The sequence below is a fragment of the Poecile atricapillus genome, unplaced genomic scaffold (assembly GCF_030490865.1).
Source record: "Poecile atricapillus isolate bPoeAtr1 unplaced genomic scaffold, bPoeAtr1.hap1 scaffold_304, whole genome shotgun sequence".
NCBI classification, from domain to species: domain Eukaryota; kingdom Metazoa; phylum Chordata; class Aves; order Passeriformes; family Paridae; genus Poecile; species Poecile atricapillus.
Genome location: NW_026709104.1, coordinates 23757 through 38690, shown reverse-complemented (window position 1 = coordinate 38690; position 14934 = coordinate 23757). Strand labels below are relative to the sequence as shown.

At 62.6% G+C, this 14934-nt stretch overlaps 1 pseudogene; it reads left to right on the top strand.

Moving 5' to 3' along the window:
* The first annotated feature begins 137 nt into the window (after positions 1–137).
* LOC131574412 (CUGBP Elav-like family member 3) lies at positions 138–11036 on the top strand (annotated as a pseudogene).
* Positions 11037–14934: the final 3898 nt, after the last annotated feature.

Genomic DNA, 14934 nt, shown 5'->3' with positions numbered 1-14934 from the left:
TCTCGCGGTGTCCCCATGTCCTGGTGCCACCAGCGGTGTCCCAGTGCCCGTGTTCCAGAGCCAGTGCCCATGTCCCAGTGCCACTCATGGTGTCCCTGTGCCCATCTCCCAGTGCCACTGGCGGTGTCCCCATGGCCATGTCCCAGTGCCAGTGGTGGTTTCCGGTGCCGGTGTCCGGTGCCAGTGGTGCTGTCCCCATGGCCATGTCCTGGTGCCACTGGTGGTGTCCCTGTGCCGGTGCCCCTGTGCCGGTGTCGGTGCCAGCGGCGGTGTCCTGGTGCCGCTGCCCCTGTCCCGGTGCCGGTGCCGGTGCCAGCAGCACTGTCCCGGTGCCGGTGCCGGTGCCAGCAGTGCTGTCCCGGCGCCGCTGTCCCTGTGCCGGTGCCGGTGCCAGCAGTGCTGTCCCTGTGCCGGTGTCCGGTGCCGGTGTCCGGTGCCGGTGTCCGGTGCCGGTGTCCGGTGCCGGTGCCAGCAGCACTGTCCCGGTGCCGGTGCGGTGCCAGCAGCACTGTCCCGGTGCCGGTGCCGGTGCCGGTGCCAGCAGCACTGTCCCGGTGCCGGTGTCCGGTGCCGGTGCCAGCGGCGCTGTTCCGGTGCCGGTGCCGGTGCCAGCAGCACTGTCCCAGTGCCGGTGCCGGTGCCAGCAGCACTGTCCCGGTGCTGGTGCCGGTGCCAGCAGCACTGTCCCAGTGCCGGTGCCGGTGCCAGCAGCACTGTCCCAGTGCCGGTGCCGGTGCCAGCAGCACTGTCCCGGTGCCGGTGCCGGTGCCAGCAGCACTGTCCCGGTGCCGGTGCCGGTGCCAGCAGCACTGTCCCGGTGCCGGTGCCGGTGCCAGCAGCACTGTCCCAGTGCCGGTGCCAGCAGCACTGTCCCGGTGCCGGTGCCAGCGGCGCTGTCCGGTGCCGGTGCCGGTGCCAGCGGCGCTGTCCCCGCAGAGGACCGGAAGCTGTTTGTGGGGATGCTGAGCAAGCAGCAGGCGGACGAGGACGTGCGGAAGATGTTCGAGCCCTTCGGCACCATCGACGAGTGCACGGTGCTGCGCGGCCCCGATGGCACCAGCAAAGGTGGGGACCCGCGGGGACACCCCGGGACGGGCGGGGCCCCACTGGGGTCCCTGGGGTGGCACTGGGAGGTCTGTGGGGCAGGGATGGGGTCAGTGGCGTTTGGGGGGTGTCAGGGGGGTGCAGGGGGTGCAGCGGGACCCCCCGGAGCTGCCACGGAGCCGATGTCCCCAGGCTGCGCCTTCGTCAAGTTCCAGAGCCACGCGGAGGCCCAGGCCGCCATCGCCGCCCTGCACGGGAGCCGCACGCTGCCGGTGAGGGACCGTCCTCGGCTGTCACCTCGGCTGTCACCTCGGCTGTCACCTCGGGCTGTCACCTCCTCCATCACCGTCCCTTCACCAGCCCGTCACTGTCCTCACCATCACCTTCACTGTTCCCTTTGTCATCCTCCTCATCATCCCCGTCATCGTCCCCCTCATCATCCTCATCATCATCCCCTTCATCGTCCTCATCATCATCCCCCTCATCATCCTCGTCATCGTCCCCCTCATCATCCTCATCATCGTCCCCTTCATCGTCCTCATCATCATCCCCCTCATCATCCCGTCACTGTCCTCACCATCACCTTCACTGTTCCCTTTGTCATCCCCCCATCATCTTCACCATTGTCCCCCTCATCATCCTCATCATCATCCCCTTCATCATCCCGTCACTGTCCTCACCATCACCTTCACTGTTCCCTTTGTCATCCCCCCATCATCTTCACCATTGTCCCCCCTCATCATCCTCATCATCATCCCCTTCATCATCCTCATCATCATCCCCCTCATCATCCTCATCATCCCCTTCATCATCCTCATCATTGTCCCCTTCATCATCTTCATCATTGTCCCCTTCATCATCCTCGTCATCGTCCCCTTCATGGCTCCCCTTCATTGTCTCCACCATCATCCTCACCACCCATCATCTTCCTCATCCCCATCCTCTTCATCACCTCCCGTGTCACCACCATCATGGTCACCCCCATCCTCATCACCATCCCCTTCATGGTCCCCTTTGTCACCTCCTTCATCATCATCGTCATCATCATCTTCATCATTGTCCCCTTCATGGTCCCCTTTGTCATCTTCATCGTCATCATCTTCATCACCGTCCCCTTCATTGTCCCCTTCATTGTCCCCTTCATTGTCCCTTTGTGTTTACAACCCAACCATCGCCTCCATCACCGCTCCCACCGTGTCCCCACCCTGAGTGACCCCTGAGTGACCCTGAGTGACCCCTGAGTGACCCCTGAGTGACCCCGAGTGACCCGAGTGACCCTGAGTGACCCCCGAGTGACCCCTGAGTGACCCCGAGTGACCCCTGAGTGACCCCTGAGTGACCCTGAGTGACCCCTGAGTGACCCTGGGTGACCCTGAGTGACCCCTGAGTGACCCCTGAGTGACCCCTGAGTGACCCTGAGTGACCCCTGAGTGACCGCGAGTGACCACGAGTGACCCTGAGTGACCCTAGTGACCCTGGGTGACCCTGAGTGACCCCTGAGTGACCCTGAGTGACCCTAGTGACCCTGGGTGACCCTGGGTGACCCTTTGGGACCCTGAGTGACCCTGAGTGACCATGAGTGACCTGAGTGACCCTGAGTGACCTGGGTGACCCTGGGTGACCTCAGTGACCCTGGGTGACCCTGGGTGACCCTGGGTGACCCCGGGTGACCCTGACTGACCCCGGGTGACCCTGGGTGACCCTGGGTGACCCTGGGTGACCCCGGGTGACCCTGGGTGACCGCGAGTGACCGCTGGGTGTGGCAGGGTGCCTCGTCCAGCCTGGTGGTGAAGTTTGCGGACACGGAGAAGGAGCGGGGGCTGCGGCGGATGCAGCAGGTGGCCACTCAGCTGGGCATGTTCAGCCCCATCGCCCTCCAGTTCGGAGCCTACAGCGCCTACACACAGGCGGTACGGGACACTGGGGACACTGCTGGGGACATTGGGGACATCGGGGACACTGGGGACACTGGGGACACTGGGGACACTGCTGGGGACATTGGGGACACTGGGGACACTGGGGACACTGGGGACATCGAGGACAGCAGGGACACTGGGGACACTGGGGACAGTGGGGACACTGGGGACAGTGGGGACATGGGGGACATTGGGGACATGGGGGACATTGGGGACAGTGGGGACATTGGGGACACTGGGGACACTGGAGACACTGGGGACACTGGGGACAGTGCGGACATTGGGGACATTGGGGACACTGGGGACAGAGGGGACATTGGGGACATCGAGGACAGCAGGGACACTGGGGACACTGGGGACATCGGGGACATTGGGGACACGGGGGACACTGGGGTGACATCCATGGGGAGATGTTGGTCCATGTGGTGACATTGGGGTGACATCCATGGGGAGATGCCAGTCCTGGAGGGGACACTGGGGTGACATCCATGGGGAGATGCTGCTCCCATACCCGGGGCTGTCGGTGCCATGGGGCTGGGCTCCCTGGGGTGGCGGTGGCCGCGGTGGCCGCGGTGGCCGCAGTGGCCATGGTGGCCGCGGTGGCCGCAGTGGGGGCGGTGGGGGTGGTGGCCGCGGTGGGGGTGGTGGCCACGGTGGCCGCAGTGGCCATGGTGGCCGCGGTGGCCGCGGTGGCCGCGCGGTGCCAGGCGTGTCCCCACAGCTGATGCAGCAGCAGGCGGCCCTGGTGGCCGCGCACTCGGCCTACCTCAGCCCCATGGCCACCATGGCCGTGCAGATGCAGCACAATGGGCACGGTCAACCCCAACGGGATCATCGCCACCCCCCTGCCACCCTCCTCAGGTAACTGCGGGGACAGGGGACACGGGACAGGGGACAGCGGGGACAGCGGGGGACAGGGGACAGGGGACACGGGACAGGGGACACGGGACACGGGACAGGGGACAGGGGACAGGGGACACAGGACAGGGGACAGGGGACACGGGACAGGGGACACGGGACAGGGGACAGGGGACAGGGGACAGCGGGGACAGGGGACACGGGACAGGGGACAGGGGACACGGGACAGGGGACACGGGACAGGGGACAGGGGACACGGGACAGGGGACAGGGACAGGGGACAGCGGGGACAGGGGACAGGGGACAGGGGACAGGGGACAGTGGGGACAGGGGACACGGGACAGGGGACAGGGACAGGGGACACAGGACAGGGGACACGGGACAGGGGACAGGGGACACGGGACAGGGGACAGGGGACAGGAGACACGGGACAGGGGACAGGGGACAGCGGGGACAGGGGACAGGGGACAGGGGACAGGGGACAGGGGACACGGGACAGGGGACAGCGGACAGCGGGGACAGCCGGGAGGGGATGGGGGTGGGGGACACGGGGGTGGGGACAGCATGGATGGGACGTGGGGTATGGGGTGGCCATGGATGGGATGGGGACACCGTGGATGGGATGGGGACACCATGGATGGGACGGGACACCGTGGATGGGACGGGGACACCGTGGATGGGACGGGGACACTGTGGATGGGACGGGGACACCGTGGATGGGACGGGGACACCATGGATGGGACGGGGACACCATGGACAGGATGGGGACACCATGGATGGGACGTGGGGGGAACGTGAGAGATGAGACACCAAGGGTGGGACACCAGGGATGGGAGAGGGACACCATGGACAGGATGGGGACACCATGGACAGGATGGGGACACCATGGATGGCATGGGGACACCATGGATGGGATGGGGACACCATGGATGGGATGGGGACACCGTGGATGGGACGTGGGGGGAACGTGAGAGATGAGACACCAAGGGTGGGACACCAGGGATGGGACACCAGGGATGGGACACCAGGGATGGGACAGGGACACCACACAAGGGACAGGGACACTCAACTGCCACCAAACCCATGGGGAGTTCCTCACCCTCTGCCATGCTCAGGTTCCCCGGGGTCACAGTCCCGGTGACCCGGTGGTGACCGGTGGTGACCGCTGGTGTCCCAGGGCTGTCCCGGTGGTGTCCTGGTGGTGACCAGTGGTGACCGGTGGTGTCCCGATGGTGTCCTGGTGGTGACCAGTGGTGACCCTCTGGTGACCGCTGGTGACCGCTGGTGTCCTGGTGGTGACCAATGGTGACCGGTGCTGACCGGTGGTGACTGGTGCTGACCGGTGGTGACTGGTGCTGACCGGTGGTGTCTCGGTAGTGACCAGTGGTGACTGCTGGTGACCGCTGGTGACCGGTGGTGACCTGGTGGTGTCCCGGTGGTGACCAGTGGTGACTGCTGGTGACCGCTGGTGACCGGTGGTGACCTGGTGGTGTCCCGGTGGTGACCGGGTGGTGACCAGTGGTGTCCCAGTGGTGTCTTGGTGGTGACCGGTGGTGTTTTGGTTAGGGTTAGGGTTTGGGTTAGGTGGTGACCAGTAGTGACCGGTGGTGACCAGTGCTGACCGGTGGTGACCGCTGGTGACCGCTGGTGACCGGTGCTGACTGGTGCTGACCACTGGTGACCGCTGGTGACCGGTGGTGACCTCGCTGTCCCCAGGAACCAGCACCCCCCCGGCCATGGCGGCCACCCCCGTCCCGGCCATCGCGGCCCCGCTGAGCGTCAACGGCTACAGCCCCGTGCCCGCGCAGCCCGCGGGACCCCCGGCCCCCGACGCCGTCTACGCCGGGGGGGTCCCCCCATTCCCAGGTGCCCCCCGACCCCTCCCCAGCCCCCCGAGCCCCCCCGGACCCCCCCCTAACCCCCCCTGTGCCCCCAGCCCAGAGCCCCGCGGCCCCCGGGGACCCCCTGCAGCAGGCGTACGCGGGCATGCAGCACTACACTGGTGCGTACTGGGGGAACTGGGAGGGACTGGGGGGCACTGGGAGGGCACTGGGAGTGGGTGGGGAGCACTGGGGGGCACTGGGGGGCACTGGGAGGGCACTGGGAGTGGGTGGGGAGCACTGGGGGGCACTGGGAGGGCACTGGGAGTGGGTGGGGAGCACTGGGGGGCACTGGGGGCCACTGGGAGGGCACTTGAGGGGTGTTTCATATCGCTGGGGGGTACTGGGGGAACTGGGAGGGACTGGGAGGGACGGGGAGGCACTGGAAGGGACTGGGGGGCACTGGGGGGGGGCCTGGGGGCACTGGGAGCACTGGGGGGCACTGGGAGGGACTGGGGGGAGTTGGGAGCACTGGGAGGGACTGGGAGCACTGGGAGGGACTGGGGGGCACTGGGGGGCACTGGTGGCAATGGGGGGGACTGGGAGGGACTGGGAGGGACTGGTGGCACTGGGGGGTCCCTGGTGGCACTGGGGGGGGCACTGGTGGCACTGGGGGTCCCTGGTGGCAGCGATGTCCCCGGTGACCCCGTGCCCCCCGTGCCCCCCAGCCGCGTACCCGGCCGCCTACGGGCTGGTGAGCCCGGCCTTCGCCCCCCCGGGACCCCTGCTCGCCCCCCCGCCCCCCCCGCAGCAGCAGCAGCGCGAAGGTGAGACCCCCCCGAGACCCCCAAAACCCCTGAGACCCCCCCGAGACCCCCCAAAACCCCTGAGACCCCCCGGAACCATCCCGAAACCCCCCTGGGACCACCCAGACACCCCCAGGACCCTCCTGAGATTTCCCTCGGGACCCCCCAAACACCCGGGGGACCCCCGGGACCCCCCCAAAACCCCCACGAGTCCTTCCGGGACCCCCACCCTGGACCCCCAAACCTCCCCCATGGGACCCCCTCAGAACCCCGGGGACCCCCGGGACCCCTCAGGGAGGGGCTTTGGGGTGTCCCAGGGAATTGGGGGTGCTGGAGGGGCCCTGGAGGTGTTTGGGGTGACTCCCTGGAATTTGGGGTGTGATGGGGGGGGGGGTCAGGGATCGCACGGGTGTGGGGCCAGGTTTGGGGTCACGGGGTCAGATTTGGGGTCACAGGGCCAGGTTTGGGGTCCTGGGGTCAGATTTGGGGTCACAGGGCCAGATTTGGGGTCCCAGGGACAGGTTTGGAGTCACAGGGACAGGTTTGGGGGCACAGGGACAGGTTTGGGGTCCTGGGGTCAGATTTGGGGGCACAGGGACAGGTTTGGGGTCCTGGGGCCAGGTTTGGGGTCACAGGGACAGGTTTGGTGTCTCAGGGCTGGTTTTTGGACCCTGGGGCTGGTTTGGGGGTCTCGGGGCCAGTTTTGGGAACCTGAATCCAGTTTTGGGGTCCCAGGGCTGGTGTCCCAGGTCTGGTTTTGGGTTCCCAGGTCCAGTTTTGGGTTCCCAGGTCTGGTTTTGGGTTCCCAGGTCCAGTTTTGGGTTCCCTGGTCTAGTTTTAGGGTCCTGGGTGAGGTTTTGGGGTCCTGGGTGAGGTTCTGGGGTCCCAAGGGTCGGTTTGGGTTGACAGCCCCGGTTTTGGGGTCCCAGGTCCGGTTTTGGGTTCCCAGGTCTGGTTTTGGGGTCCTGGGTGATGTTTTGGGGTCCTGGGTGAGGTTTTGGGGTCCCGAGGGTCAGTTTAGGTTGACAGCCCCGGTTTTGGGGTCCCAGGTGAGGTTTTGGGGTCCCGAGGGTCAGTTTAGGTTGACAGCCCCGGTTTTGGGGTCCCAGGTGAGGTTTTGGGGTCCCGAGGGTCGGTTTGGGTCGACAGCCCCGGTTTTGGGGTCCCGTGTCCGGTTTTGGGGACGCAGTCCCAGGTGTGACCCCGCTCCCTCCGCAGGCCCCGAGGGCTGTAACATCTTCATCTACCACCTGCCCCAGGAGTTCGCCGACACCGAGATCCTGCAGATGTTCCTCCCCTTCGGCAACGTCATCTCCGCCAAGGTCTTCGTGGACAGGGCCACCAACCAGAGCAAGTGCTTCGGTAGGGACGGGGGACAGGGGACAGGGGACAGAGGGACAGGGGACAGGGGACACTGGGACAGTGGGACAGAGGGACAGGGGACAGGGGACAGCGGGACAGCGGGACAGGGGACAGTGGGACAGCGGGACAGGGGACAGGGGACAGCGGGACAGCGGGACAGGGGACAGTGGGACAGAGGGACACCGGGACAGAGGGACAGCGGGACAGCGGGACAGGGGACAGCAGGACAGCGGGACAGGGGGACAGCGGGACAGGGGGACAGAGGTACAGCAGGACAGCAGGACACCAGGATGTCAGTGGGATATCGGGGATATCGGGATATCGGGATATCAGCGGGATATCAGCGGGATATCAGCAGGATATCAGCAGCATATCGGGATATGGGGATATCGGGATATCGGGATATCATCGGGATATCAGCGGGATATCAGCAGGATATCAGCGGGATATCGGGATATGGGGATATCGGGATATCAGGATATGGGGATATTGGGATATCATCGGGATATCGGGATATTGGGGATATGGGGATATCATCAGGATATTGGGATATTGGGGTATTGGTGATATCGGGATATCATCAGGATATTATTGGGATATCGGGATATCATCGGGATATCAGCAGGATATCAGCGGGATATTGGGATATCAGGATATGGGGATATGGGGATATCATCGGGATATCATTGGGATATCAGCGGGATATCATTGGGATATCGGGATATTGGGATATCAGGATATGGGGATATCAGGATATTGACATATCAGGGATATCAGGATGTTGGGGATATCGGGATATTGGGATATTTGGATATCGGGATATGGGGATATTGGGATATCAGGGATATCGGGGATATTTGGGATATTGGGGATATTGGAGATATCGGGATATCGTTGGGATATCGGGATATTGGGGTATCAAGGACATCAGGATATTTGGGATATTGGGGATATTGGGATATCAGGATATGGGGATATGGGGAAATTGGGGATATCGGGATATTGGGGATATCAGGATATCATCGGGATATGGGGATATCGGGATATCATCAGGATATTGGGGATATTGGGGATATTGGGATATTGGAGACTTTGGGGATATCAGGGACATTGGGGACATTGGGGACATTGGGGACATTGGGATATGGGATCAGGGATATGGGGATATGGGGGGACAAGGACAGGGGTGGGAGTGCCATGACTTGGGGACATGGCCAGGGACACCAATCCCTGATGTCCCTGATCTCCCCAATGTCCCCGATGTCCCCGATGTCCCCAATGTCCCCAATGTCTCCTTTGTCCCCCATGTCCCCAATGTCCCCAATGTCCATGATGTCCCCACTGTCCCTGATCTCCCCAATGTCTCCTTTGTCCCCCATGTCCCCATGATGTCCCTGATGTCCCCAAATCCTCCGTGTTCCCCATGTCCTCCATGTCCCCGTGCTCCCACATCCCCATCCCCATGACATCCCCAATGTCCCCGATGTCCCCAATGTCCTCAACCTCCCTGATGTCCCCAATGTCCCCAATGTCCCCAATGTCCCCAATGTCCCCGGTGTCCCCAATGTCCCCAACCTCCCTGATGTCCCCAATGTCCCTGATGTCCCCAATGTCCCCAATGTCCCCAATGTCCCCAATGTCCCCGATGTCACCTGATGTCCCTGATGTCACCCGATGTCCCTGATGTCCCCAATGTCCCCGATGTCCCCAATGTCCCCAATGTCCCCGATGTCCCCGATGTCACCTGATGTCCCCGATGTCCCCGATGTCCCCGATGTCCCCGATGTCCCCAATGTCCCCAATGTCCCCAATGTCCCTGATGTCCCCAATGTCCCCAATGTCCCCAATGTCCCTGATGTCCCCGATGTCCCCGATGTCCCCGATGTCCCTGATGTCCCCAATGTCCCCAATGTCCCCAATGTCCCCGATGTCACCTGATGTCCCCGATGTCCCCGCAGGCTTCGTGAGCTTTGACAACCCCGCGAGCGCCCAGGCCGCCATCCAGGCCATGAACGGTTTCCAGATCGGGATGAAGCGGCTCAAGGTGCAGCTCAAGAGGCCCAAAGACGCCAACCGGCCCTACTGAGCCCGGTGAGACCCCGGGACCCCTGGGACCCCCCCCGGGACCCCCCCCGGGACCCCTGGGACCCCCTGGGACACCCCCGGGACCCCCCGGGGCCGGGAACACCACCGGGACCCCCCCCGAGCTCGGGGACCCTCCTGGGATCTCTCTGGGAGCCCCCCCGGGACCTTCCAGCCCCTTCTACCCCAGGACCCCCAGAGATGCTCCCAGGGCCGCCCTGGGACCCCTGGGACACCCCCGGGACCCCCTGGGACCCCCGGGACCCCCCCGGATCTCTGCAGGGCTGGGAAACCCCCGGGATCCCCTTGAGACCCCCCTGGGACCCCCCCCGAACTCCCCAGGACCCCTCAGGAACCCCCCAGGTTGAGAACCCCCCTGGAGCCCCCCAGAACCCTCTCAGGTTGGGATGTCCCCATTGGGGTTTGGGGGGGCTGGAAGTGCCCCAGGGGGTTTTTGGGATGTCCCCATTGGGGTTTGGGGTGCCCCAGGGTTTGGGGGGGGCTGGAATTGCCCCTGGGGGTATTTGGGATGTCCCCATTGAGGTTTGGGGTGTCCCCATTGGGGTTTGGGCTGTCCCGGGGTTTGGGGGCGCTGGAATTGCCCCTGGGGGTATTTGGGGTGTCCCCATTGGGGTTTGGGCTGTCCCCATTGAGGTTTGGGGTGTCCCCATTGGGGTTTGGGGTGTCCCCATTGGGGTTTGGGGTGTCCTGGGGGTATTTGGGATGTCCCCATTGGGGTTTGGGGTGTCCCCATTGGGGTTTGGGATGTCCCCATTGGGGTTTGGGATGTCCCCATTGGGGTTTGGGGGTGCTGGAATTGCCCCTGGGGGTATTTGGGGTGTCCCCATTGGGGTTTGGGATGTCCCCATTGGGGTTTGGGCTGTCCCGGGGTTTGGGGGCGCTGGAATTGCCCTGGGGGGTTTTTGGGATGTCCCCATTGGGGTTTGGAGTGTCCCCATTGGGGTTTGGGGTGTCCCCATTGGGGTTTGGGGTGCCCCAGGGTTTGGGGGTGCTGGAATTGCCCCCCAAACTCTGTTTAACCCCTCCCCATCCCCGGATTTTCCCTCCCCAGGTCCGGAGGCTCCGGAGCAGCACCTTTGGGTGCCCCCATTGCAGAGCAGCCCCCCCAAACCCAGCGGTGCCCGGGGGGGGGGCTCGGTCCTGCTGGGGGGGGGGCCCAGACCCCCCCACGCTCAGGAAGGAGGGACCCCCCCTCCAGGCCCCATCCGACCCCCCCAGTGCGTCCCAGTCCATCCCAGTCCATCCCAGTTCAGCCCAGTGCAGGGTGCCAGTGCCCCCCCCCCCGGCAGCCGCATCCACTCCGTTTTTGGGGGGGTCGTTCCCGCCCTGGGGACCCCCAAAAGGAGCCCCCCCCTCCCCTCCCCCCCCCGGGACCCTTCTTGGGGCTTTTCTCATCAAACAGGACCAAAAGCAGCTCCAAACTGGGGGGGTCCCTGGGGGTCCTGGGGGCCTTTGGGGGTCCCTGGGGGTCCCAAGGGGGGGACGCGGCCCCCCCGAGATCCTCCAGGGGGCGCAGCGGGACCCCAACACTGCCACTGCCACCCGCTCCGCCCCCACCTGCCTCAGTTTCCCCTCAGGATGGGCCAGCACTGGGATGGGCTGGGAATGGGATAAACTGGGACTGGGATGGGCTGATACTGGGATAGACTGGGATCGGGATGGGGCAGGACTGGGATGGACTGGTACTGGGATAAACTGGTACTGGGATAAACTGGTACTGGGATGGACTGGCACTGGGATGGACTGGCACTGGGATAAACTGGCACTGGGATAAACTGGTACTGGGATGGACTGGTGCTGGGATAAACTGGCACTGGGATGTTCCATCACTGTCACCAACTCTGGGATGCTGCGGCACTGGGATGATCCAGAACTGGGATGATCCAGAACTGGGATGATCCAACCCTGATCCAACACTGGGATCATCCAGAACTGGGATGATCCAGGACTGGGACGCTCTGGGACCAGGAGGCTCCGGCACAGGAGGCTCCGATACCGGAATGTTCTGGAATGTTCCGCCGTGGGGACGCTCTGATCCTGGGATGATCCCACAGCAGGAGGCTCCAACACCAGGAAAATCCCACGCGGGGCTGCTCGGATACGGGAACGCTCCAGCACCGGGTGCCCAGCAGCAGGATGCTCCCATTCCAGAATGTTCCACCCTGGGGATGTTCCAAGATCAGAGGGATCCAGCACCGGAACGTTCCGACACCAGAACATTCCATCAGATGCTCCGACACCGGAACGATCCAATCCTGGAATGCCCCGACCATGGGACACTTCAGCACCGGAATGTCCTGACCCAGGAGGTCCCAAATCCAGGATTCCCAAATCCGGGATGTCCCAAATCCGGGATGTCCCAAATCCGGGATGTCCCCACTCCGGGATGTCCCCAAATCCGGGATGTCCCCAAATCCAGGATGTCCCCAAATCCAGGATGTCCCCAAAATCCAGGATGTCCCCAAATCTGGGATGTCCCCAAATCCGGGATGTCCCCACTCTGGGATGTCCCCAAATCCGGGATGTCCCAAATCGAGGAGGTCCCAAATCCAGGATGTCCCCAAATCCAGGATGTCCCCACTCCGGGATGTCCCCAAATCCAGGATTCCCAAATCCGGGATGTCCCAAATCCAGGAGGTCCCAAATCCAGGATTCCCAAATCTGGGATGTCCCCAAATCCAGGATGTCCCCAAATCCGGGATGTCCCCAAATCCAGGATGTCCCAAATCTGGGATGTCCCCAAATCCAGGATGTCCCAAATCCAGGATTCCCAAATCCAGGATGTCCCAAATCCGGGATGTCCCCAAATCCAGGATCCCCAAATCCAGGATTCCCAAATCCAGGATGTCCCCACTCTGGGATGTCCCCACTCTGCGATGTCCCCAATCCAGGATGTCCCCAACCCAGGATGTCCCCAAATCCAGGATGTCCCAAATCTGGGATGTCCCAAATCTGGATGTCCCCAAATCCAGGATTCCCAAATCTGGGACGTCCCCAAATCCGGGATATCCCCACTCCGGGATGTCCCAAATCTGGATGTCCCCAAATCCAGGATGTCCCAAATCTGGATGTCCCCAAATCCAGGATGTCCCCATCAGGAGCCGGATGGACACGGAGCGGCCGATCCCAGGAATTCCTGGGAATTCCAAACCAGCCAAATCCAGAGGACACCCGGAGCATCCGGAGCAGGGACAGGGACAGGGACAGGGACAGGGACACGGACAGGGACAGGGACACGGACACGGACAGGGACAGGGACAGGGACATGGACAGGACACAGACAGGGACAGGGACAGGGACACGGACACGGACAGGGACAGGGACAGGGACACGGACAGGAACAGGGACAGGGACACGCAGCTCTGGCTCCGCCCGGCCCCGAATCCCAAATAATCCCAAATAATCCCAAATAATCCCAAATTATCCCAAATTATCCCAAATTATCCCAAATTATCCCAAATCCGGGGGGTCCAGCCCCCACCAGCCAAACCGGGGCTGTGTCCAGCTCGGAGCCCCCAGCACCCCACACTGGGACAGTTCCCCCAAACCAGTGCCCCCAGCACCCCAAACTGGGACAGTTCCCCCAAACCAGTGCCCCCAGCACCCCAAACTGGGACAGTTCCCCCAAACCAGTCCCCCCCAGGTGGGGTCGGTGCCACCCCAGTCCCCCCAGACTGGGTCAGGGCCCCCCAAACTGGGTCAGGACCCCCCCAAACTGGGTCAGGGACTCCCCAAATTGGGTCAGGGCCCCCCAAACTGGGTCAGGGTCCCCCCAAACTGGGTCAGGGTCCCCCAAACTGGGTCTGGGACCCCCCAAACTGGGTCAGGGCCCCCCAAACTGGGTCAGAGCCCCCCAAACTGGGTCAGGACCCCCCCAAACTGGGTCGGGGTCCCCCCAAACTGGGTCAGGGTCCCCCAAACTGGGTCTGGGACCCCCCAAACTGGGTCAGGGCTCCCCCAAACTGGGTCAGAGCCCCCCAGACTGGGTCAGGGCCCCCCAAACTGGGTCAGAGCCCCCCAAACTGGGTCTGGTTCCCCCCAAACTGGGTCAGGGACTCCCCAAACTGGGTCTGGGACCCCCCAAACTGGTGCCCCGGGGGGTGGGGGAGGGGGGTTGGGGGGCGTTGGGGGAGGGGCTTTATTTATTTGCTATTTATTGCGATTCCTTTCCGAATTCACTTTTTTCTTTTTTTTTTTCTTTTTTTTCTGTCAAAATAAAAAACAAAAACAAAAAAAAAATTAAATAAATCAAACAAACAAACAAAAAAAAAATAATCCCCCCCCCCCAAAAAAAAACCTTAAAAAATAAAAACCCCCACGGAATTCCCAAAATCCAGAAGTTTGAAACCATTCCCGGATTTTTCTCCCCCCCACCCTCCCCTCTCCAGGAGAAGGAGCCACGGCCCTCTGGAATTTCCTCAATAAATCAATTTATTTAAAAGAATATGTTACAATTAATTACACTAACGAGGCTTTTCCCCAGCGGGAAACCGAGGAATGGGAACGCCGGGAGCAGCCGGAAAAACGGGAAAAGGGAGGGGCAGGGATTCGGTTTTGGGGTTTTTTTTTGGATTTCTCCCTTTTCCAAGGTTTTTTTTTTGGATTAAAAAACCCCCAGGGTGGTTCGGTTCTCCTTGATCCGTTGGAATTTGGGGATAGAGGGAAAAATCGGGATCAAAATTGGGTTTTTTCCTGGGATTTTTACCCAAACTGGGGGAGCTAAAGGGGATTTTTGGGGAATTTCGGGGTTCCCAAACCTTTCCCAGTTTTTTCCCCTCCCATTCCTGGGTTTTCCACGGCTGGGGGCTCCCGAGGACAACGGAAATCCAATTAATCTCAGGGATCCAATTAATGGAATTAATTCCCGGCCGAGGATTTGGGATTTTCCCCCCCCAGTCCTGGCTCCAGGGGGAGGAGTGGGGAAAACCCTTCCCAAAATGGGAATTTTTGGGGAAAATCCCAATTTTGGAGCAATTCCAGCCCATTCCAGAGGTTGGGAATGAGGCCGGGATGCTCCTGCTGGGT